Genomic DNA, 16,814 nt, shown 5'->3' on the forward strand with positions numbered 1-16,814 from the left:
GAGCATTGAAGTGTCTGCTTGATTTTCTTGCCACACACTTGTTGCAAATCTGCGTTCGACATTTTGGGCCTGACTATGTGCTTCGCCCTGCATGGCTGCGAATCTCCATTTGACTTTTCACGTTCTGCTTTGAAAGGAAGACCCTGGACATTTGATCCATGATCTGTAACACTTACATCATTCTTGGATGGAGTATTCCTTTATTATGTTTGTTACGTTACTAACCCCTTGCAGTATGTAGTGAGAACAATTTTAAATTCCCATTTTCATGTAAGAGGAAACAAACGTTTCTGATGTGCCTGGCATCTATAGTTGTACTGTTGTGGATCTCTTCCTTTATATAGCTGCTTTATAGCGCCCCACGTGTACAGAATTACCTGAACGTCGACGGCTGCTGTAAGCAAACAGACTTCATAGCTCAGCAGTAGCGGACCAAACGGTTAAGCTACTCCTGTGCCAGTCACCACAGCAGGTGCCCACTCACCACGCTGCTTGGTTATTATTGCAGGCGTCCCCACTGTGAGAATATGGCAATCACTCACACCATGCTCTTAAAAATGACGATGCCAGAGTGGTTCTTCATAGTGACATCATAGGGGAACCATTTTGGGTTCTCCTATGACCCCATCTATATGAAGGTTGCAGTAAGAACCATTTATTTATTGAGGTCCATAACAGGCTCCATACAGTAAATAACCACAAATAGATATGTGAAGTACCAGCAGGTCTTGATTTTACAAGGACTTTTACTACTTACAATAACACGGGCCAAGTCCAGGTTTTCTTAATGTGTTAGTGTCCTGCTAGCTAAGGCCTAGCAAACATTAAAGATTTGGGCTTTTTTTTTTACATATTAGGAGGTTTTTCAAAGCACAAAGAACCAACTTCATATGCAGAGGACCCTTCCTAGTATGAAATGGTGATTTGTCAAATAATGATTTTACGAGGAACCACACAACCCAGTAAAGAACCATATAAGGCCATTAAAGAGCCAGGCGTTCTTATCACTCACCCTTCAATATATTATCATGGAGACTCCTGTGTTTGTTATTTACTGCAGGTTCGTCTTCGCTATAGTTACAGTTAACTGTTGTCACACACGTGCACGAGGGAGGCAGTCGAAGGCCTTAAGTTGATTGTACTTCTATGCCGAGCCAGGAGGTGGCGATGCGTGCTAATTCTCTATCTCTCTTTTCCGAGTTTTCCAATCCCACCAAAGTAGATCCAGCATGACATCACTTCTGGTTGTGGTCCTACAAACACACCCCTTCTTGCCACCTGGTCCTTCAGAGCATTAGAACAGTCCAGACGAGAAGAGGCCATTCAGCCCAACAAAGCTCGCCGGTCCTATCCACTTAATTCTTCTAAAAACATCAACTCTACAGTACGTATTGTCTGCTCTCTCTGGTCAGGCTGGTCAGTCCCTAGTCACTACTCTTTGCTTATTTTTGCCAGACATACGGGTGGCTACCCCAAACCTTTTTGTCCCTCTTTTACACTTTATTATTTGTATGAGTGTTAAGTGTAATTACTTTATAGCGCCCCGTGTATACAGCTTTACCTACACGTGGACAGCTGCCTTAACGCTTACAAGCTGTGCACAAGCCGACCAAGCCATTGTCTTCAGACCTGAGCTACACGCGTGCCAATCACCAAAGCTGGTGCCCAGTCACCACGCTGCTAACCCTGGTGGGAATGCAGCAATCAAGGTGCTCTTACCACTTCCTATACCTCAAACAATATAGAATCAATATTATCATTAAGCAAAATTAATAAAAGCAAAAATGGTCGCAATGGCAGGAAATGAATTTGGAAAGAGACATAAAAAGTTAAGAAAATGTACTTGAAAAAGAGTATTATTAAAAATATTTTTATAGAAAATAAAGGTGATGGCTGTTAAAGTCCGGGTGCAGAGGTTCTTCAGTCCACAGAGGTCCTCGCCAGTTTCTTTGGGTTCTTCTTCCTTTTGTCGTTCCCTCCTCTGCCCTCCTCACTCTTCTTTCTCCTACTCTGCTCTTCCTTTTTCTCTTCAGCACGTACCCCAAAATGAAAAGCCTTTGTTCACGTCAAATTAACAATAACGATTACAAAAATATTTGCCAAGTACGTGTTGTCTTCAGACCGTTTGTCCCTTCAGATCCTAAATACCCCATGGCTAATACATTCCCAAAAGTATTTGGAACAACCATGTTTAAGACTCTAAAAGAATGATCTACAAGATACCAAGTTCAAGTGGGTAAAGATACAGAATTTAAAATCAATTACAGAGTGTTTAAAGTGGGATTTTCACCATTTCAGGAGACTCTGCTTAAATAACGTCACAAGGCGCAGACTGCTGGGTCTTTACTCAGGCGCCATTATTCCTGGCAGGTTAATTAACGTCAGTTTCACGAGATTCCATCTCGGCACAGATTCACTTTTGAATTGTAAGCTGCTCAGTTCATTCTTGTGAGTCTGATCATTAAAACCTTCACAATGCTTATACGATGGTGACCAATGCTGGACAACAGCAACCAATATGAAAAAGGCCAAGAAAACATTTGATGTTACTCGTGTCGTATACTCCTCTTGTCAAGTCATCCAGGCGTAAGCTCACAAAGTCCTGAGCACGTGTGTCTCGCCTAAATGACCCTATTTGGACAAAATGATGAATTATTGAATTCAGACCCATCGCCACAGGTGTATAATCTCAAGCAGCTAGCCAGGCCGTCTCCATTTCCAATCATTTGTGAAACTAAATGGGTCGTTTTGAAGAGCTCAGTGACTTCAAGCATCGTCCTGTGATAAGATGGCACCTTTGCAATAAGACAGTTTGTGAAATTTCAGCCCTGCTGGATATTCCACGGTCAACTGTAAATGGTATTATTGGAGTGTGAAAGAGTTTGGGAACAACAGCAACTCGGGCACAAAGCAGAAGACCACATAAAGTCACAGAGTGGGGTCAATGACTGCTAAGGCGCATGGTGCGTAAAAGTCGCCAACGCTCTGCGGATTCTACAGCTGAAGAGTTTGAAAGTTCCACTGGCATTAACTGGAATGGGTTTCCATGGCCGAGGAGCTGCCCTCAAGCCTCACATCACCAAGTCGAAAGCCAAGCGTCAGATCGAGTGGTGGCAACGAGTTCTATGGAGTGACAAATCACACTTCTCTGTTTGGCAGTCAGATGGGCGAGTCTGAGTGTGGCGGATGCCAGGAGAACATTACCTGCCTGACAGCACTGTGCCAACTGTGAAGTTTGGTGGAGGAGAGATAATAGTGTGGAGTTGTTTTTCAGGGTTTGGGCTCAGCCCCGTACTTCCAGTGAAGGAAGGCATTTTGGACAACACTGTGCTTTCAACTTTGTGGAAACAGTTTGGGGAAGGCCTTTTTCTTTTCCAGCATGACTGTACCCCAGTGCACAAAGAAAGGTTCATAAAGACATGTTTGGATGGAATAACTTGACTGGCCCGCACAGAACCCTGACCTCAACCCCATCGAACACCTTTGGGATGAACTTGAATGGAGGTTGCAACATCAGTGCCTGACCTCATACATGCTCAGCAGATTGAATGGGCACAAATTCCCACAGGACCACTCTTGTGAAAAGCCTTCCAAGAAGAGGGGAAGCTATTATAGCAGCAAAGGGGTGGGGACTGACTCCGTATTAAAGAATGACATTTTGTATTCAAATGCATAGACAAGTCCCTGTTAGTGTAATGGTCAGGCTTCCCAATACTTTTGTCCATATAGTGTGTTGTTAAATAAACCACAATAGGAAAACCAAAATGGAATGCAATCGAGCGGACTGGATGAGTAGCCACTCCCTCTTTGAATTCTAGATCCGCCTCCCCCTATTCATTGGTCAGGAGTCCAGCCCTGGAGCAGCTTATTTATCGGCTAACATGGCGCTTCATGGGGTGTCAACAGAAAGTTAGCACTGACAGAGAAGTCATCAAGAATAATCTGATATACCTACATTGTTATCACTCTTTAATTTAATATTGTTTCTTTGTATCAGTATACTGCTGCTGGATTATGTGAATTTCCCCTTGGGTTTAATAAAGTATCTATCTATCTATCTATCTATCTATCTATCTATCTATCTATCTATCTATCTATCTATCTATCTATCTATCTGTTATATAGTGAATTTCATCTATCTATCTATCTATCTATCTATCTATCTATCTATCTATCTATCTATCTATCTAATCCGTGGACTCCAGATCAGGCGCACTGCTAGGAACACAAAGCTAACAAGGGGTAGTTTTTCAGGTCTGTTGGGCCACAAATAAGGAGGAACCCTAAAAAGCCACAACATCTGCATTTCACATTTGGGTGGCTTCTGTCTTTGTTCACATGTGCGTTTGTTTAACAATATTTTAGTAAAAATGGATGCGTTTGGGATGTTGAGAGCATACGACTGGATGACTGGCCAGCATTTCTTATTAAATCTTTAGCTCCACCAGTATTTTACTGTGTGCAAGCAGAAACATCGCGCCTTCAATCTACATGCTTCCGTTAGGTCAGATTATCTCAGGGCACAACGTGAGTTACCACAGCTATGCTGATGACACACAGCTGTACTTATCAATAGTTCCTGATGACCCTGATTCTATAATATCACTAATAATCATATAATCACTAATAGAATCTCTGACTTGTATCTCAGAATGGATGAATAGTAATTTTCTCAAGTTAAATAAAGAGAACTGAAATTTTAGTGATCAGCAATAATGGATACAATGAGGCTATTAGAAATAAACTGGATACATTAGGATTAAAAGTCAAGACGGAGGTAAAAAGCTTAGGGGTGATTTTTGACTGTAATCTGAATTTTAAATCACATATTAATCAGATCATTAGGACAGCATTTTTTCACTTAAACATAAGTAAAGTTAGACCTCTTATATCACTGAAAGATGCTGAGGAATTAGTTCACGCGTTTGTTTTCAGTCGACTAGATTACTGTAATGCACTCCTCTCTGGACTACCCAAAAAAGACATAAATCACTTGCAACGAGTGCAGAATGCAGCTGCTAGAATCCTAACTAGGAAAAGAAAATCCGAACACATCTCTCCAGTTTTGATGTCACTACACTTGGTTACCTGTGTCATTCAGAATTGACTTTAAAATTCTGCTTATGGTTTATAAAACCTTAAATAATCTCGCCCCATCTTATATATCGGAATGTCTGACACCTTATATTCCAAAGCGTAACCTCAGATCCTCAAATGAGTATCTCCTTAGAATTCCAAGAACAAAGCTTAAAAGAAGTGGTGAGGCGGCCTTCTGCTGTTATGCACCTAAAATCTGGAATAGCCTGCCAATAGGAATTTGCCAGGCTAATACAGTGGAGCACTTTAAAACACTGCTGAAAACACATTACTTTAACATGGCCTTTTTATAACTTCAAGCTAACTTAATTTAACTTAATCCTGATACTCTATATGTTCAATTTCCTCATAATAACTATTCATGGTGGCTCTAAAATCCGTACTGACCCCTACTCTCTTTTCTGTTTCTTTTTCCGATTTTGTATGAAAATGTGCTATATAAATAAATGTTGTTGTTGTTGCCTTCATATACTGAAAGAAGGAAAAATAGTTTTGTTTTTTCACATTGCCAAGTCACCTATGGCAGAAGCTGGCATTCCGTCAGGCAAATGAGCCACTTCAGTGCCAGCTGATTCAAATGGCAAGCCTGTCAAAGTCGCATGAGAACGCCAATTAGTGCAGCAATGGCAAATGTGCTATGTAAAAGAGCGATGAAAAAGAGAAATAATCCATTTGCAAGCACCGCAGCGGCCTGGCACCACAATACGAAATAAGCCAATCAGAACGACGCCCTTTGTGATGGCGCGATAAAGCAGCGCACTGTACTATAGTTTTGTAGTTTGTCTACATAAAGAACATAACAGAATAATTGATGCTTCCATTTCTCTGTGGACTGGTAGAAGACGGGTGTCTAGAAACCCCTAACTAGTGTATCCACTGAAGGGAAGTTCAGGCCCCCTTTAAACTACTGTACACTGTACAATTATCAATCACCATTTAACACAGAGTTGGTAACTGGCAACAGAAAAAAATAAATAGGACATGCAGGTACTGAAACACAAAAGAAAGACACAGTCCTGAGTACAATCGACTCAGCCGGAAGTGAGGTCATTCATTGTCAAGCCAATGCACCTGTGAACTGTGCAGAGTAGAGATGTTGTATCAGCAGCAGCGCCCCCTCTTGTCCTGGCGGTGGCACGGCGGAAGATGTCTCCTAGTCACACGTGTGTCGAGAATGGGTTCATTGAAATCTAAAAATGAATGTTCCTTTTTCAAGTGCCATCTTCAGCGCCTTTGTGCCAATTTCCTTTCATGTCCACCTTATTTCAAGCAAAGGCCAGAAGGCATGGAAACTTCTTTTTAATGTAAATAAAAAAAAAAAGTAATCCAAAGTTTTTTTTTTTAAGTAACCCAAGTATGTTTAATTCAATAAAATGAGTATTGTGTTATGTTATTCATGTCTTTAAAAAGTACTACCAGCATGTTACTCTTAACATGTCACCCTCAACGCTCTACACGAGTAATGTGAGATTTGTTAATGGGAATTTTTTATATTGCTTGTTATTGTCCACCATTGGCTTCCATAGATGCCTGTTATATCAGAATCATAATCTCTGCTCTGCATGGAAACATTTTTCTTGGCCATCACATCAAACTACATGGGGTAAGTAACAAAAAAAATATAACTTTTGATAGATAAGATTGTTTTTTTTACGGAAGCTCTTTAAATAAATAAATAGGTAGACATAAATAAAAATGTATAAATACATACTATGGTCTGAACACAAACAAGAATGACTAAAAAGAAAGAAAACTTCTGACTTGACAGCCCCAGTCACAGTGAGGCATCATGCAGGCTGTTGGCTGAGTCCTCAGTGTTACTGTGTCAGAGATGATGTGCAGAATTGTTCATAATGGCACTCAGGTTTGTTTTAATTGTCTTCTTTGCTACTACCCCCAGGGGGTCCAGAGTGCGTCCTGTAGCTCAGGCATGTCAAACATGTGGCCCGCAGGACAGATCCTAGTTAGCATTGAACTTGTACAAAATGATTACTATCGTTTGTGATTGAATTATTTTGCATCTTCGTCATTACTTATTGACTTTTCTCATTTCTACCTTCTGACAAAACCACATTTTCCCATGGCATTATGGTACCGGAAACGTCATCCACGATATAGCCACGAGCCTTGACCAAAGTTAATGAGCCGCAACGTCACAACTGAAGTGCTAGGCTGCAGCTGGGGCGGCCTTAGGCATGTGCAAACTGTGCACCTGCACAGGGCCGCCACACCAATATATATTAAATATAAAACAGAAAGAGAAAATAACGACACAGCTGACTGCAATGTGGCCGAAAAACATTGTGTTTCTTGTTAATTGGTACGCTGTATTTAATAATGTCGCCAGAGTCGGAGCAGTAAGCTATATGTAGTATTATAACGTTCTGCTGTAATGAGAATATCATGGGCCACCACTTGGTTTTCAAGTTACGGACACGAGCATATAGCAGCGTGTCATGAGCACAAGGCAGCTATGCAGTGTCCGCAACGTACGTGGCCATCTACCATGCATAAGATACCATATTGACACTGGCGGGCAAAGGGGCCACTGATTCTTTTTCTGCCCAGGGCCGCCACAAGCCTAGAGCCGCCCCTGCCAGGCTACACTACTGGCTGGGCTGCTGAGACTGGCCACTGGGCAGAACTGACCATTACGAGTAGTAATAGCCCGCATATTTTCACGTTTGTTTGCTCTAGTTTTATGTAATTTTGTGCTAGTATTGTAATGAACAGTTAGTGCAGACTACAGCTGAAGATCTGAAGTGGACGCGAAAAGTTGATGAGTTTTTTATTAAGATATTTTTGTGATTTTGAGTTTGTAAAATTAGTGTAGGTCAGGTGGCTTTTTGCATATCCGCTTATTTTACAATATAAACTTTGAAGTAAACTTAGTAAAGTAAAATTTGATTTTTGGGGGATTTGCTTTCTAACTCGAATTACTGAGCAATGAATTCAGTGAGCGTTTTCGTGATTTCAGTTCACACGAACAGGACTTTGCGCTGTTTACGTCACCCTACTCTTACAACGTTGAGAATGTGCCTGAGAATATTCAAATGGAATTGTTTGGACTGCAGTCAGATTCTATTCTGAAGGCAAAATACAACAAAGTTGGTGTGCCAGGCTTGTATGCTTACCTGCCACCCTCGTATGTGCAGATCCATAAGTTGGCATTGAGAGTACTGTCTATGTTCAGAAGCACTTCCCTTTGTGAGCAATTGTTTTCGTTAATGAAAGCTACCAAAACCCCACATCGCTCAAGACTTACTGTCGAGTACTTTTCATCCCTCATAAAAGTTGCAGCCGCACAAGATTTCAAGCCTGATATTGACAAACTAATTACTAACAAGAGATGCCAAGTGTTGGGACAAAAGAAATAAATCTGACACTGTAAGACTCCTATATAAGCAATGGATATAATCTATACTAATAAAAGGCAAAGCCCTCACTCACTCACTCACTGACTCATCACTAATTCTCCAACTTCCCGTGTAGGTAGAAGGCTGAAATTTGGCAGGCTTATTCCTTACAGCTTACTTACAAAAATTAAGCAGGTTTCATTTTGAAATTCTATGCATAACAATCTTCACGAAATTTTTTAGGCGGCTTCCCTGCGCTAACCAAAACCAATGTACGTACTTATTTCGGTGGTATGATGCCACTGTCAGCCGCCATATTGAACTTTTCAACAGTCTTTGTTACTTATGGGCCCATCTTCAAAACATTTGGTACGCAGGTTCCCAACGCTAACTGAATCCTACTTACGTACATATATACGTCCATAGCTTGCAGCTCGGTCACCATGTGAGGCCTCCCACGTTGTTGGCTGCCTGCCTATATAAGGCCCTCCGTCGCTCCAGTCTCTACATTCCCTTCCTTGCTTCACCACGGGATTCACGTCTCCCTGCTGATAACTACAGCCTTTTTATTTAATCCATGGCTTCTCCGCTGTTTTATTGTTCATTTATTACGATTATAGTTATTGTGTAGTACCCCCATTAACATGTCTATCGAGGTGATCACCATCGATCAAAGAACTGTCACTTACCAAGTAGTTTCCATGTCCAGAGATGGCACCTTTCCTTTTCCTCTTGATATCCAGAGGAACATTGTGTCTTATGTATTGAATGACTGGGACAGATTCAAGGTGTGGACTGATGACGGTACAGGAGATAATTATACTACACAGGAGCACTAGAAGAGTGAAATGCTTAAACCCTTCACCTATGGTACTGCATGTGAGTTGATGGCTGCCGCTGAATTGTTTGGTTGTCGCTTTCAAGTGTACCGAAATGGCCAAATATTTTACACCTTTTGACAACCGCCAATGCCTCTTAAACATCTTAGATTCACAGGTGACGATTTCAGTAGTGGACACTTTGATGTTTATGAATGTTTAAACTCTCAAAAGCTGGATGTGAAGTTATTGATGAAACCGGTTGTATACTTACAATGCTTGACAGATGCCGAATGTCTCTTCAACACAAGTCCTACAAATACTGTCGTAATTGAAACAAACCATGAAACTCAAACCGATTATGACAGCAGCAATCCAAGCTATGAGATTTAAAACAAGATTACTGTTCACATGGCCAACTTTACATTGCATCCTTAAGAGTAAGCTCAGCGCACAGCTTGGTCATATTACAACTGGAGTGCCGAACTCACAATGTGGTATACAAAGAGATCCTTAACAAATAATTATTGGTATGTTTTCCCTCAGTTTAAAAAGGTTTAACTTTCTTCTTAATAAAAATGTTAAGGAAGTACTTTGCCACTGCAAAGCGCGGGTATTTTGCTAGTATATTAATATAAGGACCTAGCTAAGAGGCTAAGACTCTAATTGTACGCTGTTGTATGGAGATTGTATGAAAATAAATAAATTTTCTTTAAAGTTTAAGTGTTACATTTTTTAAAGTTTTCAGTATTGGAAAGAAAGCTACAGTAACTTCGTATAATAGTATTTGTTACAGTACGGCCCGCTGACGCACATATGGCAGTCGAAGCGGCCCACCAATGTTGTGAGTTTGACATGCCTGCTGTAGCCGAGTCTGCTCTTTTAATTAGCTTGTTGATTCGGTGGGCCTCTTTTGAAGTGATGTTACCAGCCCAGCACAACACAGTGTAGAAAATCATACTGGCCATCAGAGTAACAGAAGGAGTGAATGACGTCATTACCCAGTATATTGGCAAGTAAACAAAGACGTACAGTATATGGTTCATGTGGTTAGCAAATTTAAGTTAAGGAAGCCTTAAACTTAAAGCTGCAGTATTTATAAGGTTATAGGGAAGTGCGCTTACTGTTTGTGTGTTGAAGGCGCTGCCGCGGGAACGCGGGGCCATTTAGCAGGTGAGCGCTGTGAGGCGCGGTGCATCTGGGCACACGTCGAGCCACGGCCAGTACGGGCTCCTCCACATGTGCCCAGGGATTTGTTCCTGCCTTTCGCCCTCTGCTAGCTGGGATTGGCTCCAGCAGACCCCCGTGACCCTGTGTTACGATACCGCGGGTTGGAAAATGACTGACTGACTGACTGACTGTCCTCGCAACCTGCCCAGCTCAGGCAGTTTAAGGAGCGGGCGCCTTAAAAAAAAGACGGCATTTGCCTACGTCAGTGGTCGGCAAACTCATTAGTCAAAAAAGCGAACGATCAGCAGTACAACGATTAGGATTTCTTTTGAGAGCCAAATTTCTTGTTTTTAGGAATCGGTTTAAACTAGCTACTAGCATTAAATAAAATCAGATATCATAATAATAATAATCTTATTTATTGACAAAAAATATTTTTTACATTAAAATAAAAATATGACAAAACATGCACTTAATGTGAACAATGACCTTGCATTTCCTTGGAAAATATGGATAAGTCAGGTTTGTATGTAGTTGTTTTTAATTTCAAGCAGGATTCCAGGTTCTCATCAATAAGACGATTTCTCAATGTACTTTTGATAAGGTTCATGCTTGAAAAAGATTGTTTGCATGAATATGTAGAGCCAAAGAGTGAAAGAACAGCAAATGCTAGTTTTTTTAACTGATCATATGAGTCAGGAATACTATTCCAGGTGTTGAAAATTATCATGTCTTCCTTCTCCAGGTCTTTCAAAGCAGACCACTTGTGCTGTGAACTAAAATCACATTTATTTTTCTCCAATTTTTCTAGATCAGCATTAAGGTGTTCAAATTTCGAGCTCCACAATTCTTTGTTTTTTAACTCCAGTAATTGCATTTCAAAAGCGCCAATGTCAATATTAAAAAGAGAAAAATTCAATTCTGTTACGTCAGCACTGAGAGTTTTTTTAAAAAAGGCTAACGCAGCCATGCTATTTCTGAATTCCTGAAACCTCAGTAGAAAAGCTTCCCTCATATTTAAAATTGCTCTTTTGAAATAGTAAATGTCAATTACCGAGTTATTTTCTTGACGATGTTTCAGCAGGCTTGGAAAATGAATTAATGTTTCTCTTTCAAAATCTTGAGCAAAAAGGGATAATTTGTTTTCGAATGAAATGACTTCTTTCAACATTGAAAAAATTGTGTTTCCTTTCTCCTGTAGTTTACGATTAAGATTTTTTAGATGAGATGTAACGTCTACCATGAAATAAAATTTTTGGATCCGTTGATCGTCCGTTAGTTCAGGATAGTCAACACCCTTCTCAAGGAGAAATGCTTTAATTTCTAATAATAAGGAAGCAAAACGTTTTAAAACGTTTCCTCTTGAAAGCCAACGTACCTTATTATGCAGCAGAAGATCTGCGTACTCACTCTCCATTTCAACTACAAATTCTTTAAATTGCCGATGATAAAGAGCTTTAGCTATAATTGTGTTGACAATCTTGATCTCCAATTCCATAACATTGCAAATTTCTTTTGGAAATGTCTGCGCACAAAGCGCTTCTTGATGAATGATGCAATGGTAAACAAGTATCTCGTGATTGATTTTTTCCTTCAAAATAGAAATAAAAGCTTTTCTCACTCCGGTCATACTTTTTGCCCCATCTGTTGAAATTGAAACAATTTTATCGAGTGGAATATGATGTTTCTCCATGCATTCAATGACAGCATTTGCAATATCCACGCCACGTGTTTGACCTTTCAGTGGCAATAATACTAAAAGTTCTTCTTTAGGACCCGTAGACGAAATAAATCGGACAAAAAGTGAAACTTGCGCTGTGTCATTTATGTCACAAGACTCGTCAACAGCTATTGATAAAGCTGAAACCAATTTAAGATCTTCGATTTGCGGATTGGTTATATTTGAAGACATTTTGACTGTCCTATCTTTTACTGTTTTAGCAGACAGTGGTAACTCTTTAACTTTTTTAAGAATTTCTGCCTTGTTCTTAAAATCCCGGAATAGCTCTTCGGATGCATTTATAAAACAACTTTTTAATGTACTCACCGTCTGTGTATGGTTTGCCTCTCTTAGCAATCTCTTGACTACCAATAAAGCTTGCAATATTAACATTGTTGGAAGATTGCACCCAATAATTAAATACAAAACTTGATTTTTCTTGACTTTTCTGAAGTTCCTCAACTGCTTTCTTCCTCGCATCACCGGTGGGATATTTACTGCCAAATGACGCGTGTTTAGTTGTAAAGAGTCTCTCCAAATTTGATTTCTTGTTATGCGCCAGTTTTTCTTGACAAATAAGACAGGTCGGAAAGCCATTTGAGTTTTGTATAAACACGAACGATTTGGTCCATTCAACTTTAAATTCACGGTTTTCTTCTTCCGTTTTTCTTTGCTTCTTCTTTGTAGCCATGTCAAATAGGTGGCACCTAAAAACATGTTTCGTTTTATAACAATAAAAGCAGCAACACAAAGTTAGAACAACTTATTAAATTGATGCCAAAAATACCTATGAGATCTGCAGCTGGTTGAAAGATACAAGTAGCTTAATGCGCTTAAGGTACTCTCGTCGCTCGCGTGAGACTTTTCGGCACGCCAGGCACTGACCACTGTACACACTGACGGACAAACTGTGACTGGCTCGCTCTCGCTCAACTCGTGCGTTAGTCGCGTGTGCCTCCTCCGCTCCGCATATCCCGCGCCCGCTTGCGCTACGTCAGCCCAACTGACACCGTAGTCGAAATCGATTCGTGGCAGAGCCGCATTCAAGTGGCTGTTGAGCCGCGGTCGGCGGTTTGCCGACCACTGGCCTACGTAAACTGGGTTGAGTCAGAGACGGGGATCCCATATTGTAATAAAATTAATTTACTTACTTGGTAAGTCGGAGACAAGTGTGCTTGAACTCAGCATAGCCGTTGGCCGTCCAGGGGGTTCCTATGCGCGTGACCGGCAGGGGTTCGAGTTTGAATACAAAGTAGCTCGGGATGTGTAGCGGCGCGTGGCGTGAATGTGCCAGCGTCTACCAGGATAGGTGCGTGGGGTAGACGGGTGGCAGACTGGCTCGACAATCTTGCCGTTATTTGTAAGGAGTTGACGACCAACAGGGGTCGTCTGTGGACCTAAAGGCGAGGTAGGAGTAAGCACAGCTGAGCTATTGGAGGAGCAGTTGTGATTTGGGCGGCTTTGTACATATTCTTTTGTGTATATAGTTATATATCTCCTAGTGATCATTTTTGGTGGAGGTATATATACTTATTTGGTACTGGGGTAATTTTGATTTTGGGATTGGTGCAGTTGTTTTTGTTCTTCTTGTATATGCACACATTTGTTTTTTCCTGTTGGAGGAGCTTCTTGAGTTTGAGATAAAGGAAGACAACTTTTATTGTTGCAGTGTGTGTGTAGTTTTTGTAGGAGTGCACTGTTTTTGTAAATACACTATATTTTTCCTTTTTGCTTGTTTTTCTTAATTTCTGAAGAAGTGTCAGTGCTGAAGGACTGTGTCTCAAAGCCCAACTGACACTACTGCATTTTTTTTGTTGTACAGCACTCTTGTAAATAAACTTGCACCATTCACCCTTCAGTTTTTGTCTGTGTCTCATCTCTCCACTGATCCTGTTCTGGTCATAAACTATCAGATGTCCAGAGTGTGGGCTGGTGCCGCTTTTCCACTACACGGGATATCACAGTTCCCTATGTGGAGATAAGTGTTTGCTCCTCTGTTCTCCTCCCCACCCACAACCTGTTACAGGAGCCATTACAAGGTACGTCGATACCTTCACAGATGTGTAACTAAAAGCATAATAGTAAGTTAATGTGTATGTTAATTTGTGCAAAAGTAGTTTATAATAAAATTCACAATAAAATCCAAATACTCTGACTCTGACTATAGCTTTAATTGCATTGAGCATTAACGAAAATGAGTATATAACTTTGCCCACACAACAAACACATAATGAAAGGCACTATATGACATTTAATGGAAGGTTCTATGCATAGAAACATGTGAGAAGATTTCCTTCACAGTTCCTCCCCTTCTGTTCTTTAGAACAATCAATGAGGACTGCAGTTCTGAGAGATTACAGATGGGCCTACAGGATAAGGAGTTGGCAGGGCAGGATTACAGGGAGTAGAAAAAAAGGAAGAATTGAAAATTGATGCAACTACCTTCAGGAAGAAGGTTAGCCTATGAGATGGACCGGGGAATTAAAGAAGAGTGCAAAGTTCAATAACCTGAGTTCCAGAATGATCTTTCACCAAACCCAAAGGCTACTGCTAGAGAGAACAAAGGTCTCCCGGGGCCTTTAACTATTATGGCTTTTCTTCTAACAAATTTCCATTTATTTGCAGTGTCTACATCTGCCAACCTCAGTTGACCCGAGAACCACAAAACTGAGCCACGGCGCAGCCGCAAGCTTACCGGAGCCTCGTTGCTTCACTTCGTCTTCTGCCCAAAAGGTATGTGCTCTCCATAACTACTTAAAAGGAAAGCAATGAATACCTCTCTTCTTATTGAATGAACTACAGTATATCTCATGAGACGACCTGCCACACTGCCATCTAAATGCAATGTTCTCACTTATTTTAAATAAGTTTACCTTCAGGTCAATGGCGTAGCTGGAGTTCATGGCGCTTGGGGTGGTGCTTCAATTTGCCGCCCTCCAACATATCTGAATATGCGAACCTATTTAAATAGATAATTAAAATGATGTATAGAGAAAAATTAAGATACATTTTGCATAGATTTATTCATATATAGAGACACAGCAATTATTTTTCACATATAATTAATTATAAGCATCAAGAATATAGTATAGATGCACTGATAAGCCGTGTTCTAATTATTAGTTTAATATAATTACGCTCCGAAAACCCAAACCCTGTAGTGTACAAGTGATAGGTGGGGACGTTTTCTGCGCAGAGCAAGAACGCATTCAGATTGATAACGAAACAAAATTATAAATTGTAAATTAGTTGTTTATCTTCCTAGAAATGATTATTGGTGTAATGTTTATTTTTATTTTTGTTATTGCCTCACAAATTTCAACTGCTGTGTTTGATCCTGTCACAGAAGGACAGTCTGAAAATTACTTTTGAAGCATTTGTGGGTAAAAATCAGATGATTTTTTTTCATGATTTCAATCATAACTGATATTTTTCTGAAACCTGCTGCTTATACACAAATTGTACGGAGCCTTTTCGCCAATAATGCCGCCACCAAAAATGTGCACCCCTCCCTCCGCCCACCCCTAGCTACGCCCTGTGATTGGTTACATGCTGCATGTTGGCTGGATATACCAGTATGAAATTTACTGTACTCTGGTCATGTGACAATACTACTACTAAACAGGAAACAAAAAGTACCACATTAGCCATTGTGGAACGAGCCCCGGACACAGACAGACGGACAATGCTTTGTCACCCAGCACACACATCTTTATTTACAATATTTACAAGTTTGTCATCGCTCCCTTTCTAAGGCGCCGGGCCTGTATTGTGCAACAAGCTAACTTCCAGTCCAGGCCAGCGCTGTGAGAGGTGCAAGAGATGCAATTAGACTTGACTCAAAACAGGAAGGAAACAAGATGGGGAAAAGGAGGAGAAGCGGTTTTTGATGTAATTTGACAGCGAGTGGATAACGAAGAGGGGAACCAGTGATGCCAAAGGCTGCGATTCCTGCATAACACTGTTACGTCTTAAAGAGAAAAGGATGAGACCTTTAAGATTGGGAATCCGGAGGTAACACGTTAAGTATGGAGGCAAAAGTGTGTCCTGTGTTCTGCCAAAGCCAAAATGAGAAACCAAAAAATGTAGTCGTGAAATAATCGTGAAAAGTCTACATCAGGTCAAAACAGCAAGGAGCAAAGCACACATGCGTTAAGAAGTTTTGATGACTCGGCTTTATTAGAACATTCTAGAAGAGAACAGGCCATTCAGCCCAACTTTATGCGGTCACACTTTTAATGTCGCACTTTCCTGGAGCATTCTGGGTACAACTGCCATAGCCCTACTATAGCTGTGATCACGTACTATCGGACTTTTCACCTTCCCACTTCAGTGCGTTTTTGTAAATCTTCAGAAAAACATGAGATCATTGTTGATTTTAAATGGTCTGAAAATAGAAATTAAATAATAATAATAATAATTCTTTGCATTTAAGTTTAGTCTTTATTAAAAAATAAAGAGCAAACAACAAATTACATGTGTATCACTCTACTGCAAATGCAATTTGACAACAAAAATAAAATTTCTGATTGACCAGGTTTTATTTTTTTACAATTGACTAACGTTAAAGTGTCAGTATTATGTCACAACTCGAAGAATTCAGGTAGTTCTGTTTTCTCTCAATTGTCCGACTCGTAGCTCCGCATTCATAGG

This window comes from Polypterus senegalus, chromosome 5, assembly GCF_016835505.1.
Source record: "Polypterus senegalus isolate Bchr_013 chromosome 5, ASM1683550v1, whole genome shotgun sequence".
In the NCBI taxonomy this organism is placed as follows: domain Eukaryota; kingdom Metazoa; phylum Chordata; class Cladistia; order Polypteriformes; family Polypteridae; genus Polypterus; species Polypterus senegalus.